This window comes from Microcebus murinus, chromosome 4, assembly GCF_040939455.1.
Source record: "Microcebus murinus isolate Inina chromosome 4, M.murinus_Inina_mat1.0, whole genome shotgun sequence".
Lineage (NCBI taxonomy): Eukaryota > Metazoa > Chordata > Mammalia > Primates > Cheirogaleidae > Microcebus > Microcebus murinus.
The window spans coordinates 50,692,779-50,707,693 of NC_134107.1; positions in this window are offsets into that span (position 1 = coordinate 50,692,779).

The window sequence follows — 14,915 nt, forward strand, 5'->3', positions numbered from 1 at the left end:
AATTATCAGTGAAATGGCTTGACTCTCAAAAAAAAAAATCCAGTGTAGTTTCTCAGAAAAGTGATAAAATTAACCACTTTCTCTATCTCAATTCTGGTGACTTAATTTGAAATTTTATAAAGCACATCATTGATGGAGTTATAGGTCCTAGAAGAACTGGAAAAATGGCAGTCCTGACGATACATTATCTTATCAATTGCCCCCATTTTTCATTTTTATTTTAAGTAACTAAGAGTCAGGGTTTGAGAACACCTGGGCCCTTGTCTGCTAGTATCTTCAGCAATCTTTGAAATTTCCATCCCTACCCTTCCCCTAAAGTAACAGCCAGTGGCAAAAATGATAGAGATCTGAAATGCAAACACTTTTCACATCCTTTAGTGATTTCTCTTGCTCCAGGAAAGTAAAACTGTATGTATGTTTATGAGAGAAAGGGGGGCAGAGAGACATTGTTGAAAGGTGAATATAAGATGATATTATGTCCATTTTAATGCCAATATCTTCCACGATTGCTCCTGGGCTACAGAGAACAGACACCACAGAGCTTGTCAAGGATCCTAGTATCTTTCTCACTAATGTATTTCTTAGTGCTTTAGGGAAGGAAATCTCCTCTGGGACTTCTTGAAGAATGTAGAAGAGGGAGGATGTGCAGGTCACACACAAAAATCTATTCCAACACTCCTACTGCCTTAGCTTTTGGAGTCTTTCCATATTTTATGTTAGGGAAGTTCTGGCACCAAACTTCATTGAAAGTAGGCCATCCCTGAGTCCAAAATTAGTCATCCAAGCAAGCTATTAGAGCCATTTCTAGCTTTAGCTAAAACATTAAATCCAGAATACCTGGTAAATGTACTCATATCAATATATTAATCCTAATTAATACAATAATTAATATAAAATTATATCCTATTCTTTTTAGCCTAACACCCTTAGAATCTATTGTCACATATTTCATGGGTTTTTACTAATATGAATCATCAAAATCCTACATTTTTTAAAAATATAAGCAATTTCTCCCCAGGTCAGAATCTGCATTTGTTCTGCTTAAGCATGCTGAGTTCTAACTCTAGATTAAGTCTAGACTAGGTAATAATGAACAATGGGGCTGGGTCTTGAGGATAACAGCATCCCTTTGTAAGGCAACTGCTACAAATAAAGTGATTATAGTCTTCAAGAAGGACAGGTCAATCTTCTCTGTCATAAGAAGAGGGGATGCTTCTCACTCAGAGAGTTCTAGGCATTCAGCATCACTCGAGTCCAAATCAAGTCTCAGAATCCCACTTGGTCCCAATGCCCTCATTGTCATATAAATACTTTGGTGACTCTCTGCATTCAATTTCCATTATAATTCTGCAACCCACTGACTCAGATTTTAATAATGTTGATCTTATAAGAAATCAGGAACATTTTTAGGGTTGCCATAAAAGTTCTCTAATGGTCTGAATGTGACTTGAGCTTAGATTTCAAAGCCTTGAATTTATCATTTTCTGTGAGCTTTCCAGTACAGTTGTAAGGTGTCACCCCACACCACAGTCCTTGTCATTACTATCATAAAGATAAAATGCAATAGCCACATGGTCCCCAAAGCCAACTGTGTCAACAGGTACTTCTTCCCAAGCAACCACAGATGACACATTAATTAATCATGACCCTACTGTATGTTATAGATGATCAGAATCCTCTTTTCCATTGGCAAGGAACTAAATACAAGGCCAAAGACATATCAATCCCATAATTCTCTGAGGAACAGAAGGAATGACTATACTATTTTCATAATTAAGTAGTGCTGAGCTGGCATGTGATGATTTGACCCCCATTATGTCAAAGTCCAGTCAGAGAAACAAAAACCACACTAGGTATTTCAACAGAGAGAATTTACTTATTACAGGGAAATTGGTTATACAGGTGTTAGAGGGCTGAAAAAAACAAAAATAAAAGGCTTAAAAGCAAATAGTCACCTAGAAAAAATAACTTCAGGAAGCAGCTACCACCTCCAGAGCTGAAGGAACAAAAAGAAGAGAATGAGGTAAAAAAAAAAAAAGAAAGAAAAAAAAAAGAAAGAAAAGAAAAAAGAACCTAGAAGCCCAGCATAGAGACTCCATGGAGTTAGGGCTGAAGACCCTGAGGAGGGTAGAACCATCTGGCTGCTGCTGATTACCTGTGAGGGGGTGCAATGAGGCTGGTTCCAGTAGTGCTGAAAGAAGTGGGAAACTGGACAAATGTCACTGCTGGGGGAAAGTGCCACTGCAGGTGAAGCACTGCTGGACCTGCAAGCAACACTAACAAAAACAGCAAGCTCTCCCCCGTGCCAGCCTCCCAGTCTCCCTCGGGTGCCCCTAACAAGAAGCAAGCCTACAAAGGAGTCTAGGAAGCCGACTTTGAGGATGACTATCCTCAGTGTCACAGGGAAATGTACAGAAGGTGGATTTAGAGATAAGGGACAACAGGTGAATGCCTAGCACAGATGGTGTTTATGCTATGCTTGGTGTTTCTTTTTTGAACAAGCTTGGTGTTAAAGCACCCCCTGACCAAGGCCATATATCTGTTTCATTCAGAGAAACTCCCACAGTGTCAGAGGAAGATAGAAAACTCATGCTCACACAAAAACCTGTACCCAAATGTTTATAGCAGCTTTATTTGTAATAGCAACAACTGGAAATAACTGAGATGTCCTTCAACAGGTGAATGTTATGCAAATTGTGGTACATTCATACCATGGAATACTGCTCAGTAATAAAAAGGAATATATTATCATTAAGTGATCTGAGTGAATCTCCAGAAAATTAGACTAAGTTAAAATCTTGAAAAGGTTACATAATATATGATTCTATTTGTATGATTCCATTTATATAAGATTCTTGAAATGGCATAATTACAGAAATGGAGAACAGATTAGTGGTTTCTGTGGTTGAGGGGGGTGGGGATGGGAGAGAAGTGAGTGTGGCTATAAAAGGGCAATACAAGGGATACTTGTGGTGATGGAAATGCTCTTTATTGTATACCAATGTCAATATCCAGGCCAGGCCCGGTGGCTCACACCTGTAATCCTAGCACTCTGGGAGGCTGCGGCGGGTGGATTGCTTGAGGTCAGGAGTTCGAAACCAGCCTGAGCAAGAGCAAGACCCCATCTCTACTATACATAGAAAGAAATTAATTGGCCAACTAATATATGTATAGAAAAAAATTAGCCAGGCATGGTGGCACATGCCTGTAGTCCCAGCTACTTGGGAGGCTGAGGCAGGAGTTTGAGCCCAGGGTTTGAGGTTGCTGTGAGCTAGGCTGATGCCACGGCACTCACTCTAGGCTGGGCAACAAAGTGAGACTCTCTTTCCAAAAAAATAAAAAAATAAAAGTAGTCATTTCCCAATGTCAATATCCGTGTGATATAGCTCTATAGTTTTGCAAGATGCTACTATTGGGAAAAGTGGGTAAAGGGTACATGAGATCTCTCTGTATTATTTCTTATAATCAAATGTGAATCTATAATCATCTCAAAAGAAACTGCTTAATTTTTTTAATCTGAAAAGAAAAAAAGAACTGTAAAAAGTAATAGCAATCAATTTTTGGAGTGGAAAGTGGGAAGGGGATGAAAATAAGAATGGCAGAGTGTTGATCATTGTTGAAGCTGGGGTATATGGAGGTTCATAATTTATTCTGCTTACTTTTTATATGTTTGAAATATTCCATAATAAAAGGAAAATAAAAGAGACAGAGCATTAATAACCATGTCAACCAAAATAATAAATAAATAAAACAATAACTCTTCTTTCACCAATAAACACTTAGAAAATAAGGCCGGGCGCCGTGGCTCACACCTGTAATCCTAGCATTCTGGGAGGCTGAGGTGGGAGGATTGCTTGAGCTCAGGAGTTTGAGACCAGCCTGAGCAAGAGCAAGACCCTGTCTCTATTATAAATAGAAAGAAATTAGCCAAACAACTAAAAATAGAAAAAAATTAGCCAGGCATGGTGGCATGTGCCCGTAGTCCCAGCTACTTGGGAGGCTGAGGCAGGAGGATTGCTTGAACCCAGGAGTTTGAGGTTGCTGTGAACTAGGCTGATGCCATGGCACTCTAGCCCGGGCAACAGAGTGAGACTGTGTCTCAAAAAAAAAAAAAAAGAAAAGAAAATAGAATGAAAAAAAAATCTATTTGTAATAACAACTATAACTATAAAATATCAAAGAATTAACTATGTAAAAACTGTTAAGATTTAAATAAAGAAAATTACATAAATACTCAGAAAATCCTTTTTTAAAGACCTAAATAAATGGAAAAACACATGATGCTCCAGAATGAAAAGACTCAATACTATAAAAATGCCAATGTTCCTTCATTTAAGCTATAATTCTCAACCAAAATTCACCATTATAATTTATAGAACCTAAAAAGCTTATCCTAATATTATTCTTGAAGAAAAAAATGCTTAAGATTTTTCCCCGCAATTTAGAGGGAGAAAAAAGAATCTATAATCAGCATTTGCAGAATCTCCACCACCTAACTTTCCATTCCAAATATCTAGATTATACAGCCGTAAAAAATAGTAAAAATAAAATAATGTAATATTAATGCAGAATTAGGCAAATGTCTCTGTATAGAAATAGAATCAAGAATTATGAATGTTTGATATTTTTGAAAGATGGTATTTCAAATCATTGGGATTAAAATGAACTTGTTAGCATATGATTAGAAACATTTGGCTAAACATTGGGAAAATAATAAAGTAGGTCCCTTTCTCACAGCTATTCAGAATAATACAATCCACAAAGATCAAAGAGCATTTAGTGCTTTTAAAAATAATAGAAAAAATATGAGAACACCTTTTTATGATCTTAGAGTATGGGTGGTGAAAGAGTTTCCTTCTTAAGCAAGACACAAATCCCCAAAGTCATAAATGTGAGACAAAGTAGCAAATGTCTGCCTCTGGCCAGCCACACAGAGTAGAGGGCCCTTGCAGAAGAAGCCATGTTTGCTCATTCTGCTTCTTAGCATAACTTTATAAACCACTACCTCAGTGACTGAGTGCAGCCCTCTGCAAGAAACCCTTGAAGATAAGTAGGATAGAGCACAGGTTCCTAAGTCTCCTGTGTGAATCACTGCATTTTTAGAAAAGATAAATTCAATGAGGCTTTGCCTTTCCTATACATAAGATAGCACCTGACAGGATTAATGATCTTGCCTCTGTAATCTATAACCAGATATACTCTCGCACCCAAACTTTTAGATTTTGCTCTAATGTAACTTCTGAGCACGTTTGATGTGACTTCTGAGTACATGCAGAATCTCCACCCCCTGTATATAAGCTGACAGCTGAAATACTGCTTTGGAACAACAGTCCAACAGAAACTCTCTGAAAGACTCTCCCAGGTTGCAATTACTGACTCTGAATAAAACTAATCTTAGTTCTTTAAATGCCTTATTTTTTTCTTTAGTTGACAAATGAAAAGATTTCATAAATATGAAAAAATTTTCTTCAGCAAGCAAAAGAAGAAAAAATCAACAATGTCTATCAGGTGTCGGGCAGGTGGGGGTGGGTAGGTATATAGATACATAATGAGTATGATGCGCACCAACTGGGGGATGCACACGCTTGAAGCTCTGACTCGAGGGGGGTAAGGGGGACAAGGGCAATAGACGTAACCTTAACATTTGTACCCCCATACTATGCTGAAAAAATAAAATAAATAAAAAAAATTTTAAAGTGTCTTAAAAGATAAACAACAAGCTGGGAGAAACATACCTAACACAGCATTCTTAATTATAATATTTTAAGAGATTTTACAAATCAATAAGAAACAGAAATCCACCCAATAGGGAAAATGAGAAAGCCTCTGAACATGCAATTCACATAAGAATAAATATAAATGGATGATAAACTTATAAAAAGATGCTCAACCTCAATAGTAATCAAGAAAATTTAAAATCAAAATGAGTTTTTAATCCATCAAATTGAAAATTTAGAAAGACTGATAATATACAAAGCAACATTGACCCAGCCATAAAAGACAGGTACTCATGTGTGCTATTTATAGAAGTATAAACTGATATAGGCTTTTGGGGGTACAATTTAATACATATCATTTAAGTCTGTGGTCCCCAACCCCTGGGCCAAGGACTGGTACCAGTCCATGGCCTGTTAGGACCTGGGCTGCACAGCAGGAGGTGAGCACCAGGTTAAGAGCAAAGCTTCATCTGTATTTACAGCCACTCCCCATCACTCACATCACCGCCTGAGCTCTGCCTCCTGTCAGATTAATGGTGGCATTAGATTCTCAAAGGAGCACGAACCCTACTGTAAACTGTGCATGTGAGGGATGTAGGTTGTGTGCTCCTTGTGAGAATCTAATGCCTGCGGATCTGAGGTGGAGCTGATGCCATGATGCTAGCACAGGAAGCGGCTGCAAATGCAGGTTATCATCAGCAGAGAGGTTTGACTGCACAGTAAGTGTGATGCGCTTGAGTCATCCTGAAACCAACCCCCAATCCCTGGTCCATGGAAAAACTGTCTTTCATAAAACTGGTCCCTGGTGCCAAAAAGGTTGGGGACTGCTGCTTTAAGTCTTAAAGTAAGCCATTAATTTCATGTTACTACACACAGATGCACAAAGATGTATGTATTTACAGACATTGTGGCATTGTTTCTAATGTTGAAAGATTTTAGACAACCTAAAAATCTTTCCATAAGGGAATGATTAAATAAATCAAGAGGAAAACTATGTACCTGTTAAAAAGAATTTTATATGCTTACATGGAAAGTTTCCTCAAGGCATATTGATAGGGCCAAAATGTGTTATAGAATAAGTTATAAAATATTTATATCAGTTATATACATTTGTATGTGTACATATGTATCCAGATATACAAAACCTATTAACTGATTACCTTTGGTTAATGAGGTTAACAGGATAGCAGGATACAAAATGAGAACTGTTTTTTCTCAATTCTGTGCTTAAAAAAATCACAATAAGAATGATTTCTTGTGAAATGTTTGTAATTACAGTTTTTTATAGAAGACATGTCACGTGGGAGGCACTGAAAACTTCTCAGAGCAATGGGACTGCATAATTTCAAGGCATTGATATTATCATACTCATTACTATTGTCAGCATCCTTATCCTTCACAGCTATCAACCCTGATATGCCTTTCCATTAGAGAAATTTCAACAAGATTTACAAATACAAGTTCATTTATTCACAGAGCACACCTTTGAGGCAAGGCTATAATTCCAAAATACGAACATAATAAATGACTTGCCCAGAATCTCAAACAAGTCAGGAAATGATCCAGAGCCAGGATTCCACTCTTGTACAAATAAATATATATACAGGCTCTGAGTGCAGTACTATAAATAACCCCATCCCCTGGCATTTCAGTCTCTTCCCAAGTAATTGAGTGTTTAAATGACTTGCAAACCTTCACTTTGACTTTAAAAATTGCCTATGCCTGGCATTCTTTTTAAAGGAATGGCTTTTAAAAGTTTAACATGAACCTTCCCAAGAAAGTTAAGAGAGTAAGATTAGCTTTCACTTTCTATAAGAGGACAACCCTAGAAGAACATGGTGTTTTTCCAAATGATGGTTCTGATTACATTATTTAGTATGAGATCAATAACTTAGCAGGAGTACTCTATAACTGCATTATCCCAATTCTGAAGACTTTCTTAAGATAAGGAAGCATAGAAAGCACTAAGCATAGAAGGCACATAGAAGCATAGAAGGCATCTGAATCAGGAAAACTGATCCAAGTACTGCCTCTTCCAATAACTACATGTGTGACCATGAATAACTCCATCAACTTCTCTAAACCTCAGATTCCTCATTTGTAAAATGCAAGTAAGAATGTCTTCCTGCTTAACCAAATGGGCTGCCTCCAGGTTCAGATAAGTGAGAAAATATGAAAGTACTCTGTAAAGTTCCAGATAAATTATTAATGTATGAAACCCGAGTTCTCAATACAGGTAAACTTCCCTGTGCCCCTACTCCCAAATATAAAAAAAAATCTGATTTGCTATATTCAAGCCTCTCAATTTGGGGCCCAATAATTTGGTTCTTTTCTAGACAAGCAATTCTCAACTGCAGTGCCTAGAAAAGGAGTATGGGACATTTGTGATATGTGTCACAATTTAAAGTGACAAAGTGATAAGCCTTTTATAAAGAGGATTATACTAGAGATGTTGCTCATTGCAATATCTGCGATAGCCTTTTTGTGAGTGAACTGCCCCCTCCATCAGCTTCTGCTGTTCACATGATCCTGCTCTTCCTTAACCACAGACAGAGCTGGATGAAAAGGTGGGCAGTTGTGCAGTTGCCCAAATCATTTATCTATAAGGGGCACTAGGATATCACTGGAATAATTAATAACTATAGAACTAATTAAGATTTCATAGGGAAATTCTTACACAGGTAAAGACATGTAAATTTGCCTCTGCTTGAAATACAGTTCATGGAAGTAGAAACTAAAAACAATAGTATTAATCTGTTAACCCAAATAATATAACTTTCTTTTAAAAAGGCTTTCTAAAAGAAAATGATCTTTACTTGGAAATAGAATATTGCAACAAGAGTACATGTGCCATAGTAAATCATGTGCATATTCAAGGAGATAAAGAAAGACAAAGGTTATCAAAAGAAAAAATGAGAAGGAATACACAAGTGTTTCGCTACAAAGATCAATAATAAGGGTGACACCATCCAAGACTGGACAGGCAGAAGCTGGGCAGATGTCCTTGCAGAAATATTTTTTGTGTAAGATTGTGATGGCCTTTGTGCAACGTTGTGGCTTTGCAGTCTTCTGTGATAGTTTTTGTTATCAGGCATGCATGCATGAGAACCTTCTCTTCATGACCTTCCTGGTTCTATTTATAAGATTTCTTTTTTAAACTAGTTATTCCATTTTGATTCTGAAAACTTTCACAAATCTAACATTTATTGGATATTTATTACATACCAAATCCTATATCAAGTGCTTTACATGCATTATTTCATTTAAACCCAGCAATCATTGTGTGTTGTTTTTAAACCTATTTTTCAGATGAGGAAATTGAGATGTTCAAGAGCACATAAGTAGCAGATAGTGGAGGTGTATTTGAAACCGGTCTTCCTCCAGGATCTACACTCACTATATCTTACAGCCCTCCTCAAGTCTAGCTAAGTGTGTCGCATGTATTTGTGTCTTGCATTTATGCAGGAACAATTCAATGAAATTCATCAAGTAGACTAAAACCAAAACCAAATAATTTATGAATAGTGCTGTTGGCCAGGAACCAGGGATCAATTTTCAAATACAAATTTTAAACCTTTTAGTACATCTTTAAAATATGTGTCTGGTTCAGAAAAATCGCAAAAGAAAAGAGATTAAATACTACAGAAAAAGTGAAATATACTGCCAAATTGTTTCAAAATATTAACACTGCTTAAGGACCTGTCTATAATTTTAATTAATGGAAAATTAGTGTTTTACCGCCCTCAAGAAATATGTTAAATATTTAAAAGAACACTTTTGAAAGGTGTATCAGAGTTCAATTGTAAATAACAGATTTCACTTTGGCTAATTTAAACAGAAAGGTATTTACTAGGAGAAATTGGGGGTTTATAAAATCACTGGAAGGGCTGGCAGAAGAGAGATAAGGATGCAATTTCATGAACAACTTCCAAAACAATGTTACCAAACTGTCCCAACATGGACACCAGGCTTCTGCCATACTTAGTGAGCTGTGGAGTCAAGAAGCCATCTCTCTAGCTGCTTTCTCTGCCATGATCTGAATCAGCTAAATGGATGCCCTGCTCCACCTGTCTCATCACCCATGAAATTTAAGGACTGAACACCTGTACCTCTGCTAAAACTGTCTCAGAAAAACTAACACCTGCCAGTGGAAATAACAGAAGTGACAGAAACACAACCTCCACCTCAGAATGTTCAATTTTAACTTCCATATCTCCCTAAGGTACATGTGTTTTACAGAAACCAGGTTTTATAAATCCAAGCAGTAAGGTCTTCAGGAACATGTAGTCCAGAAATCTAGTCTCAAGCAGTAAGCTAGTAAGGAGTTATAGGTGAGTTAAATACATAAATCTGTGATGTCAGTGACAATCAGACACCAAATGATTAGCCAGTCTAGAGCACCCACCCATCTTGCTCAAGCCCTAATGACAGTTCAGGGTAGAGACTCAACTTAAGGGCAGCTCACCCAAAGGAGGGCCAGTGGTCCAAGACCTGACAAGAAAACATAACTTGGGACCATCAGATACTTCTGTTAGGATTTGGGATTGGGACCCTGAAGGACTGAGCCAGTGAAATGAGGGCATCATAGAGTTTAACTCAAGAAGACTGGGGGTCAGAATGATGATATGTCAACAGACAGCATTATACACATATTATTGAGAAATATGGAGGTAAATACCAAAAGAAATGGCATAAAATGTCACAAGAGGTTGCATCTGAAAAAAGGTGGTATGGAATTTCTTTTTTGTTGTTATATATGATCCTTTTAGTACTACTTGAAGTTTTGAACTCTAGGCTTGTACTGCTGGGATAAAAATTAAAATTAAAAACCAAACAACAAAACAAATACCTTAAACTTGGGCTTTTAAGCCAGAACAACTAACCTACATATCACACGACCACTAGCTGAAGAAAGGGAGCTCCAGACATTCCTGTCCTTACTTGCCTCACTTCCCACCTAGCCCCTCCACTGTTGTAAAAAAAATTTTAAGTTAAAAAGCAAAACAAGTTTAAGGAGAACATTGAATGCCAAGTTAAGGAGTTGATCACTCCAACAACTTTGAGTAAGGGGGTAACTTTGAGAAGAAAATGACTTTAATGTCTGTATTTTAGATAAAGTGCTGATCTGTGTACAGGATAAATTTAATACAGATTGGCTGGTAGCCAGGAGATTGGTTATGAGATTGAAAATAGGACTAAATTCATGGCAATGGCATTGGAGAGAAAAGGTTGGTTAAAGAGATAAAACAATGTAGGACTTCTTGGTGGTTGATCAGATACAAGGGACAAGGAAAGTAAATTTAGTGAGTATCTCCAACTTTCCCATTTGTTCAGAGTCCCTTCCTAAAAGGCACTGCCCCCTCACCCATTCCATGAGATTCTGTTAGTGAATCAGAGTAAACTCATGTCCGCAAAACTGAAGGAGATGTATCCCAAATCGGCCATTCAGCATTCTCCTTCCCTGGACGGTGTGTTTAGTTCACAGACATAACCCAAAATGAATGAAATTCATTTCTGGGAACCTTTCTACCAGTGTTGTTGGGGAAGATGCTCTCTCTCCCCATAAGTTTGGGATGCCAAAGGCAATCATCCTGACATACAGATAGGGCCTATCAAGAAGACAGAAAGTCAAACAGACATCATTTGATTAAACCCATGCATGTCTGTACCAACAGGAGCCAGGCAATTAACTTTTTTGCTTATGATTGTTTAAACTGGATTTCTATCATTTGCGTAAGAAAGAAGACTTATTAATGGGGAGTCAAAGATGGTTAATTTACATATCAACAAATATTTACAATGTTCTACCAAATGAACAATTTATTTTCCAGTATAATGGGAGATAAAAAGGAATTCTAAGACATGCCCTATGTACCTTGAGATCTATTCCAGCCTTGTCACCAATTATCAATGTGACATCAAAGTCATGTAATAGCTCTAGGATTCATTCTTCTCTTTTATAAAACTGAGGAAAAGGAAGATTGCATTGTATTATTTTCTAAAGATTTTCCTCAGTTCTAAAAGTTTTATGATTCTATGCTATGACATAGAAGAATTAGTGAGTCACTGAAGGTTCTAAAATATGGAAGATTGGCATGCAAAAACAATTAAATGAAAAAGACTGGAAGCTATCAAGACTGTGGTAAAAATTTAGAAGGAACATTTCATGAGCCTGACCTAGAGAACATGAAAAAGTAACTAAGAGAAGAGGATGAACATAGAAAACATTAGAAGAAAGTAATAATTTGATGCCTATATATATGAATATGAAGGTTAGTCAAGAGTTACTCCAAGTTTGCTAGTCTAGGATATTAAAACAACAATAAAATCTTTAACAAAAATGAGGTCATTGGGAAAGTACAAGTATTGGGAGAGAATCAGTTATATTTTGAGCATGCTGAATCTTAGTTGTTGGTATATATTAAAATAGAAAGTCTACGGACTTGAAAATTTAGAACTGAAGTTCAAGCGAGAGAGATGTCAGGGCTTACATTATATTTTTGAGAATAACTGAACATAGATGGAATAGTGAAGGTCCTGGGAGTGAATAAAAGTTATAATAAAAACTAATAATTGACATGATCAGTTTTATTCATAGGCAAAATACGTTAAAATTGTATTTCATAAGCCTTTAGCTCAATTTATAATTAGTCTACTTATAAGTCTCACAATCTTTGCATAAAAAATATACATAATCACTTCCACTTATGTTCTACTATGGTTTAATTAATTCACAAGCTTATCAGACTAAATATTACTTAAATATTTAACATCATTTCCATATTCAACTAACCAAATTTTCTTAGACATTTTAAATACAATTACAAAGATAATCTATTTAACATCTAGTCAGTGAAAGCATTCGCGCAACTCTTGTAAATCTATGGCCAATAAACCAATCATACATGTGGTCATGAAATTCTCTTAAATGTTTCGTACATCTTGAGGCTGTCAAAGCACACACCACAATAATGATAACTTTCAAAGAAATAATGAAACTGTACTAATTTACCATCTTTATATTAAAGGTTACAAATTGTGACAGACATGTAGATGTGCCACTCAGATACTTCTTCAAGAAAGGACTAGCTGGCCTGCTTGAGGTCAGGTAGCAAGATCAGCAGATGACCTCCAGCTGTTAGCTCTCTCAGGGTCTGCCGCACATGCTTCCCAGGGCAGCTCACATCTACTAACTCAGGGAGGGAGGGAGGAGTATAAACTTAGGGGGGTGAAACATTCTTACCTACAATACTGGCTTTTGAGCTCTGTTTTAACATCTGCATCCTGGGCAGGGAACTGTGGCTCACGCCTGTAATCCTAGCACTCTGGGAGGCCGAGGAGGGAGGATCACTTGAGGCCAGGAGTTCCAGACCAAGCCTGAGCAAGTGCAAGACCCTGTCTCTATCAAAAATAGAAAAAATTAGCTGGGCATGGTATTGCATGCCTGTAATCCCAGCTACTCAGGAGGCTGAGGCAGGAGGATTGCTTGAGCCCAGGAATTTGAGGTTGTTGTGAACTAGGCTGATGCCACGGCACTCTAGTCCAGGCAACAGAGCAAGACTCTGTCTCAAAAAATAAATAAATATCTTCTTCTGGGGAACCTAACTGCAACACAAATTAACTTACCCAACCAGGGAAACAGAATTGCCATCTCAGACCTCTTACAGTGACTGAAACAGAAATTTGGAGTATCAGCTGAAATTCTTGTCACTACTACTTCCAGTGATGATTTTACTTGAGCCCCAGGTGAACAAATTGAGTCTTTTTTAATAGTGAGACTCTTCTTGTTTACCTGATATATTACTGTAATCTTATTCACAATAGTTTTCCACCTAATATAAATTAAGTTTGCACACAAACACAGCTGGTAGTACGCACAACCAGCATTGCACCTAGTCCAGGCTCTGCCACCAATTATTTAATACTTTTTGGAAATTGGGCAAGTTATTTACCTGTGTATGTTCAGTTTCCTTATCTGTAAAACAGGGATAATCATCTGATAAGGTTGTGAATAAATGAATTAATGCATTAACAAGTGTATAGAACCTAGACAATGCTACCTATTCAATAAATGCTACCTATTATCATTATAGTTAGTTCTACTATAGGTCTGAGTTCTACATTGCCTATATATTTTCTTATCTCTTTCATCAACCAACATTCTATAATAATTTGACAAAGCAATTACAGAAAAAGTCCTTATGTTTCATTAATCTTAATTATCAAACTCTTCAGATTTAGCTCGTTAAGTCCTAGACTTTAGTTGAACTTGTTTAAACACAGTTCTGCCTATCAGTTTAAAGTTTGGGGTTTTCCCAGTTCATGACGATGTAAACCAGACCTGTGAAGATTATATTGGGAGCATATATGTAAAAGATTTTTCTGAAATATAAAATGTGAAAATATAAGATATCATTCCAATGTTGTTCTGAAGCTAGCTAAATCACTCCTGCAATTACAAAATAAAATTCTTTGCTCTCCAAGTAAAACTGCACCCCCTCCCCAAAAATAATGATGTCCACCTTTGTGGTTAAAGTTCAAATGAAACCGCTTTAATAGAAATAATTTTAGAATAATAATGACATATGTACAGCCAGGGCAAGATGGAGATGCGGTAAATGGCTTTAAAACATTTAAGACTAAATGTCCGTCCTAGGAAATCATCTACGCTGTACTGAAAATTGTATTATTAAGGGTTTGGCTTCTTTCAACACCTAAGAGATCTTTTATCACGCATTGAAGAAGCATATTTAGTAAAAACAAAAGCTGCCCTTACTTTTGACCTCAAGTCGGGAATTGTCTGTCATAGGTGCAGTGCCCGAAAGCACGATCCAATTTTCCTTTAGTCATGTCTACGGGGCCTCGAAAGGCTAAAATATTGCAAACAACGGGACCCACTATTTAACGCTACCTGTCCCTTAACAAATTCCCCCTCAAGAAGCGCATCTATTTCAAGGCGCCAATTTGGAAACACGGACTCCGGGTCTCCACCGACGGGCCTCACACAAAATGGAAGTACCCGGCCCGCAAGCTTTGGCCGTGCTGTTTTTGAAAATAGGGAAGGGCGTAGAACTACGGCTTAAAATATCCAATTGCTGGGGCAGCAAAATGAGTATTCCAGAGTGGGTGGGCGGTTGGGTGCAGGCTGTCGGGCGTTCCTTCGGGGAGGGCGCCACAGGGAGAGATGCAAAGACTTAA